Here is an 8,417-nt window from a genome sequence, read left to right on the forward strand (position 1 = left end):
TTTTAAAAGAAAATCTCACTGATCAGGAAGGCATGCAGAATGAGAGCCCATGCTGAAAAGCATCTCATTACCACCAGTGTCTCCAGTTATATTTTGCAATTCCATGGTCCACAATCTTTCTCTGTATTAGAGAAATGCTTGTCTCTTGAAGGGAAATAAAATGAACACCTCATAGAAGAGTTCCTAAAATTTGAACAGGCATTTGTATGTGCCAAGAGTAGCAGCTGTTTTTGCCAGAAAGCAGATCTGGCAGGCATTTAGTCACAAGGTCACTGCTTATGGGGCTTTCCCAAGAGATGTGATGGAAAGCAGGAAATGTTGGCATGGCACTAGGACAGGTTGTCCTTGATGAACTGGAAGGAGAAGGCTGTTTTGGCCACAGGCACTCAGCAGCAGTTTCACTTCAGGGAGGATTGCACAATTTCTTTAGCTTTTTTGTTCACTTTTCCTGAGTTTCAGGTTTGAATGGACCCCAAAAGAAGTCATATTCACCGGTGCAGGAAGAACTCATGTAACCAAAAATCAGACACGGAGGCATCATGAAATGTAACTGGATATGGCCCTATGGCTATCCACACTCTGTGGAGATTAAAATGCTTCCTGAACTAAGTGACCTAAAACTGTGTGGGCCCCTGTGAATTCTGCAGTTCTGTAACCCTGGAATTTGCTGTGGAAGCTTGCAGGAGGATTATAAATTAGAAACTTCACTTCTCCTAAAAGCATTGAACTGCAGTCCTTGCTAGTGGTCTAGATATGAGAAAGGGCTGTCCTCATTGTCTTGCAAAAAATGAGGGGCTGGCAGATTGTAGGGGGAAATGACACGTTTATCTTTCTTGATATTTACTCTGAAACACAGAAAGAATAAAGTGGATATCAACATTCCTGGCTATTTGCTTCCTGGTTGAAATTCTTGGTTGAATGCTGACTTTTCCAACCATGCATTGCTAAACCTTCAACCAAGGCAATGACACATCCCAGTTGCATCCCCAAATCCCAGAGGAGCTAGGAATGAGCAGAAAGCCATCCTGCTATTCCAGCTGGAATATCAGGAGCTGCTCATGATCACATCCAGGCTATCAGCTCCTGAGCTGTGACCCAGCTGGCTCCCTAGGAGCCCTCTCAGCTCCAGGTCTGGACACAGCAAAGCCATGCCAGACACTGCATGGGACACCAGGGAAGGAATTCCACACCAAGGTCAGACACAGCCTCCATTCCTGATGCAGAACTCCTGACCATCAACATCATCAGCTTCCCCCAGCCACAGCTACTGTGCAGGAAATGCATTTCTAGCCCAAGAGCATGTGACAAACTGGAAACTGAAAATAAGAGGATATATGTTATACTTAACTGCATTAGACATGAAAGTTAACAAGTCATGGGTAATGGTTGTATTACTAATTTCTGCAGTTGCATCAGTCAAACAAAACTCCGGTTCTGAAATTACCTGGGTCACCTCTACTGCCCGTTTTTCAGCTTCCTGGGTGACCAAGGAGCTTGGAAAGGTTTATTGATGAATTCAGAAATCACTTAGTGTTATTCACTGGTCTTTGCTATCTATGATGTCATTTGTTCTGATTGGCTAAGGGTGGACAAAGATCTGAAGACAAGGGCAAAGTAATAAAGGAGATTTGTGAAAAGGAGTGATAGGAAACTCAAAGCCCTCTGAAGTCAGTGGAGAGTACTATAGTATTCACCCACCTCTTATTTATTGTGAGATTAAAAGCAAAAAAGCATTATGCAACTGTGAAACATGACTGGAATTCTGATACTTAGACAAATGCAGACAATAAAACACTATTATATGAAGTAGCTATCATGGGAGGATTGCTTAATGATCTGGTGATAAAATGTTTCCAGAGGTAAGTGTTTCTTGTTTGAAAACTTACCAAAAATAATTTAATCTTGTCCCTTTTGTCAAAATTCCTAGCCCTATCCTTTTTCTGCTCTGCTTCTTGTTCTGCTTAGTGAGTGATGTATTTCTTCCTCCCTATCTCTCCAAACGTGTTGCATGTAAAGGTCAATTCTCTTAACACAGCTTCTGCCCACTCTTCAGCTAATGCATTATAGCACATTATCAAGTTTCCAAACAATTGTTCACTTTTCATTAGAATGTGCTAGGTTTCTCTCCTTCTGCAGTGTTAGTGAAAATGGTGTTGAGTTGTTGACTAGTAATAGGAACAAGCAACTTTTGCCCTTAGAAGTGGGACGGAATTGATTCATCTTATTAAAAACAGACCTTGTGGAAGCTGGAATTTGTGCTACAAATGGTGATGTTATGAATGTGCAGATAGCTAGTTTTCCAGGATATACTAACATTTCTATTTTCATGAGTCATTTTCAGCTTCTGATACATCATCCTGGGTCACATTACTTCATGTTGATGTGATAGAGTGTAAGTCAGGAAAACTAACCTGTAAAAGATCCTTTTTTTCTTTTCCACCCACCATCTTTCTGGTACTATCTGCATTTCCTCATTTTTCTTTCTCAAGAAAAAAAAAATAGTAATACTGAAACATTACTTCCATTTCTGTGCAATGAATGGAGGCCACAAATGTGAAAGAAAACAAAGCTTCAGGTTGGCAAAGAAAGCAATGATCAGGAACTGAGATAAAGAAAGCTCAAGAAAATGAACTCCAGACATAACAGTTGAAAAAAGTTAGATATACTGATGACTACAAAACTAGTTTATGTAATATATATTTTATGTCCAAACTAAACAGCTCTTTGAACATTATTGAGGCTATTATTACTTTGAAATAAACATTAGAGAGCTTCAAAGCCAGAGCTACATAATACCCAGCACACATTTACATTTACATCAGAATTAGGATGCAGGTTTTCACCAGCTAATCCACTCCACTGAACACGAGCCCACAAAACAGTGTACAGCAGACACTGCATTTTTACACGGGTGAGAGTACCAGTGTGTTGTGCAGTTGACAAGACAGAGATGGTGACACAAACTCTGTCCAGAAGGGCTGGGCCCTGCAGTGGTGGAAGAGCCCAGGGCATGACTGCTACTCCACTGTGGCTGGTTCTGAATGAGGAACCGCTGCTCCATGGTGCTTTCTCTCTCCTGCTCACATTTCTCCACGCTCTCAAACACACACATAGCAGAAGTCCCTGAGATACTCCAAAACTGGACCTGTCAGTTTCCTGAACCCAACTTCCTGCCGTCCCCAGCAATCCTCTGATCCAAACCAGAAATTTATCAAGCTCCACCTTGATAAATGTACTTTATTACTCAAATTTGAATTAAATTTTTGCTTTATCCTAAGCACCTCCATTTCCTCTTTCACACCTGGGACCATCCTCCTGCAAGCAGCTGCAAAACCACTTCTCTGCTCAGCTCAGCTCCAAAACCCCTCCTGTGATGCCTGAAAAACAAAAACAAACCCCTTGACAATGTCTTGGCTACTCATGTACTGAGACTGCTGTCTATCATGTTTATAAATATTGTCTCATCTCTTCTCATACCATCTCGTCAGCCTGTGCCATCTGTTGCCTCCTGTGACACATGCAGACTGAGCTCCTCACAGCAGCCACTGCCTTCTTCTGTGCTTGCACTCAGCTCCGCCAGTGCTCACCCACTGCACAGTCTCCCAAGGCCGCAGTGATGCAGGAAAATCAACCAAGTCAATGAGAAAAATTCCCATCCTACCTTGTCCCTCTCCCCTTTGTAGGAGGAGCCCCTGGGCAAAGCACAGGGTGATCCACATGGGCAGGAGCATGGCCAGAGGGAGAGGGAGGTTGTCCTCCCCACTCTGCTCAGGATGAGGATGTGCCACATACATAGAAGGTCCAGAAGAGGTGACTAAGTCCATCAGATGCCTGGAGAACAAGACCAAAAAGGATGTCTTGGAGATGATGGGCCATGATCCATACATGGAAGAGGATACTGGAGGAAAATCCAGCCATAGCTCAAAAGACTGCTCCCAAATGATGGAGCAAACTCTCCTCTGTGGAGGCAGCAAACAGGACAAGGGGCACAGGCCACAAAGTGCAGCTTGGGGGGTTCAGATCTGACATTGGGAAATTCTTATCCAAGAGGAGAGTGATCCAGTGCTGGAACAGCAGCCCAGCTGGAACAGCAGCCCAGAGAAGTTTTCTTCTCCAGAGAATTTCCAAAACTCTGCTAAACACTTCTAACCACCATTTCCCTTTCTGCCACTTCCCAAGCAATAAAAGTTAAATGCATATTTCAGCCTGATAAAATAAGAATTAAAACATTAAATGCTTTAAATGCAACGAGACTCTTCAAACCCATGCAACATTCCATGAGAAATGCTAGACATCCTTTACAATCTGGGAAATAAACTATTCTCCTAATTACTCTCAGAATATGCTTGCAACTTCTTTCCAAAGCTATCCTAGCTATCTAGATATTTAAATTAAAATATGAAGGTGTTATAAGATTTGAAATGGCAAACAGTAGATGGAAAATCTCTCCCTCCATCTGCATCACAGAAATTATTCACAAGACTCTTCTCTCTCTGAAGTTGTCCATATCAACATATAGTTTTTATAAACACTTTATTATGTGGTTTATGCAAATAAAAGCAACTCCGTGAAGCCACTGTGCATGAGTACCTGCATGCAGATTTATGGAAAAAAGCAGCAGAAAGAAATCCTGGACATTCAAAACCATTACTGGAGGGACAAAAGAGGATTTTTTTTTACTCTCATTGCTGTAATGCATTTTATATGCTGCTGATAGGTATGACTTGGAAATGGCAGCAGGAAAAGGAATATTACAGCTGTTCTCTCGTGGGGTGAAACTGGTCCCACTGAACCTCTGAAAGCCACTTAAGGCCCATATTTTAGATGAGACTTTTAGAAGTAGATGACCTCAGGTGCTGAAGTTAATTCTTCCTCTAGTCCTTCACACTATTTACTTCCTGACTATATTTCAAGACCTTACCTGTTTCTCTTTTTTTTTTTTTTTTTTTTTTTTTTATGAGATCTGCCTTATTTATTGTTTGCTTGAAAAGTTGCAGTTCCCTCTGTTTTACATGATAAATATTCAAACTGCAACTCATTATTGCTGATGGGTTTGGTTCCATCCAGTGTGAGCTTGTTGGGCAAGGATAGGAATACAGAGAAGTAAATACACAGAACAAACATATGTTGGAATGAAAGGAAAATATTAGTTACATTAACACCACTGATGTGACTAAATGTGCACACAGATCTCTAAGTCTTAAAAAGAGTGAGTTTTAACTCGTGGTAGGTCAAGGATATCCATTAGCAGCATCTCCCCTCTGCCCCTGAATGCTGCAGTGGAGCAAAGTCAGACCACCAAACTGCACAAGGGCTTTTTCTCACATGGTTGAACAACACCTCATGCTAAATGAAAACCAGGATGTCTTGAACACAGCTGTGTCACTCCAGACCTGGAGCAGAGCTTACTGGCACAGCAATCCCGAGTTATGTGGTAAAGTTCTGACTGAAAATCCCCTTTTTTCCCTTTCTCTCACTCTTTTTTTTTTTTTTTTTTTTTTTTTCTATAATGAGTGTTTAAAAGCTTAGCAAATAGAGTCCTAAAAATGTAATTGTAGCTTGGTAGCACTATTAAATATGTATACTGTGGTCTTTTTGACAATTGGTTTAATCCCTTTATAAAGTCTTCAGAAGTTCCATCACAGAAGCATGGATGCTGTTTTGATCTATTTATTACTCTTAAGTGCTCAGAGAACTGTCCCTATTTTCTAATTAACACTTTTAAAGATAAAAAGCTATGTATTAAATCAATCTGAATGATGGTTGTTTGTGAATCCCACAAGATAAGGCAATTTGCATGTTCACTTTGTACTTACAAACTAAATCTGCACATCTCCAAAGCAGCTCCTTATAATGTAAACCTTTTGTGAGTATTTGTAACTTAAAAGAAAGTTTGGCCTAGTACAGAGGCAGTGCCAATTATCTAAAGGACTTCTTTACTGAACATGATTAAGATACAAAATTATTAGGTTGTTATTTTACATTGTTTGCAGAGAAATTTGAGGAAACTACTTTAGGAATGTTAAGTGTTCTCCTGTTTTGCTTTCTTTCCTTTTTTTTTCTGAACATGTAATAACATGAGTGCATTCATGAACAAGCCAGCAGTCCAAACAGCAGCCAGTTTCCACATCACACTCAGGTTCAACTTCCTCTGACACAAATTAAATCACTGCTGAATCCAACTGTTCACCATCCTGACTGAGCATTAAGCTGCAGCTTCAGCTCCAGGACTTTATAAACTGAATTTTAATGCAAATACTAAATTATAACAGTGATTTTTTGGTAGAATCCAGTTCTGATTACTTAGCACAGTAAACATATTAACAAAAATAGATATTTCACAGCAGTGAAATAGTCCCTGATCTCAGAAACAACCCTACCCTTGTTAAGAAAGAAATCAACAAAGCTGTATCTCCAAAACTCTCTTGGTGAAGATGAATATTATTATTTCCAGATGGCAGGAACATAACAAGTATACCTATGAGACACTATTTTATACGATATTTGCTCTTGAACATCTCGTAAGAAATTATTTCCTTCAGGTTTTGCAGCCTGTCTTCCATCACTGCCTTGGCTTCTCTGCAGCCACAGGTCCAAGCACAGACAAGAATCAGGACAAACAATTGGTCATGGCTTTTAGCTCTATCAGGTCTGATTTTGACTCAAGCATGGGATATCTCTTCATCCTCACTTTTGGACTTCCTCATCTTTTTCCACTAGCTATTTAGGTAGTGGAAAGTCATGTCATAAAATATTTTTTACACATTTGGCACCTCTCTTTCTTATTAGTTTCTATTATTGTCTTGTACCATCATTGAATGGTGGGTTTTTTATATTTTAAAAAAAATAAAAAAATCCACAAATCTCCCTGATCTTTAAATCAGTGAATTTACCCTGAATTCAGATTATTTTTTCCTGACGCTGACTACAGTGTCTATCCTTGTGGCACACAGTCTGTCTACATTTACCTTACAGATACCTTCAACACCCTGCCTTGAATGTGCTCTATAAAAGCCTCCTAGAGTCAGTGATAGACCACTGTGGGTATATTTTTGTTCTGGTCTCGCAACTACAATCAAATTTTTGCGCTCCAGGATTAATCTGGGTCAGAAGGCCCCAAGAATGCACATCTGACACTCCTAAGCTAATTCTGGAAACATGAGATTTGCGGACAGAAAATCTCTTTCTGGGAGCAGAAAAGAATGTCAGACCCACTGGGACACTAAAATGACTTTCAACTATTTTTCACTTATATGAATTTAATCCAAGGACCTCAAAGCACATTAATTTGCAGACCCCTCTACACACCTGTGTCACACCACATGCATTATTCTGCCTCACAGAAAAGGGAAAATAGGGGCTTCTTCTCTGAGTTCATTCAAGGACAGAACCACGCTTGGAGTATCCAGAAAGGATCCAGGAAAATAACTCAGGAGGCCACAGTCTTCTTGATGATAGAAATGTCACTGAGATTAGGGTGGGAAAGACAGAATTTGGCTTACTGGGAATGTGTGCTTTGGGAACTTGCAAATGAAGATGGGTTTCTATCTGAAAGAAACATCAATTAAATGGATGGAGATACAGCACAAAGGCTTGCAACAGTTCACAAAGAGAATGGAAATATAAATGTGACAGCTATCAAGGGTTGGATTTTTTTACCCAGTATCACAGAATTTCAAGTGACTCATAAACCTAAGATTTGTTTTTGAGAGTGACACATCACAGAAGACCACAAATCCCTAATTCTCATTAAAAGATGATGAGATTAATCTAGGTTATCTTTAAAATGAGAGCATGTCCAAGACTGCAGTCTCCTAGACACATCCCAGCCTCACTCTGGGAAAACAGCAGATTTGATTTGATCTTCTTCCTTCTCCAGACAGTCTGTTTTCCATGGATGGGAAATCTGCCATCTTCAGCCAGCCTCTTGGTGTGGGAACTGAAGAAGGACTTGGATCACATTGCCCAGATGATGCAAATATCAGTTAAATGGGATCACAAAGTCCATTTCTCACCTAAACTCAAAGCAGGGAGCAGAACTTTTTCACCTCCATCTCCCCAGTTAAAAATTTTAATGAACAGTAGCCAGCTTCTTCTGCCTATCACCACAACAGTTTAAATCATTCAGCAGCATCTCTGCATCACCAAAAGACTACTTTCCTCCAGTGTTGGGTCATACCATGGTGGAAGTCTGCTTCCCAAACCTCAGACTACTTTTTGGGCCAGAGAACCACATACAAAGCAAATTAGCTTTCATATAACAGGCTAAAAGAGAAATCAGAAAAGCAGCTGGGGTTATTTTCAGTAGAGATTCCTGTGAAACCTTTCACCAAAACCCCTGATATTCAAGCAGTGCCTCAAAGCATTGTTATTCCACGATATTACTCAGTTGTTTGCATAAAACCATAGCTTTGTCT

This window comes from Sylvia atricapilla, chromosome 7 (genome assembly GCF_009819655.1).
Source record: "Sylvia atricapilla isolate bSylAtr1 chromosome 7, bSylAtr1.pri, whole genome shotgun sequence".
NCBI lineage: Eukaryota > Metazoa > Chordata > Aves > Passeriformes > Sylviidae > Sylvia > Sylvia atricapilla.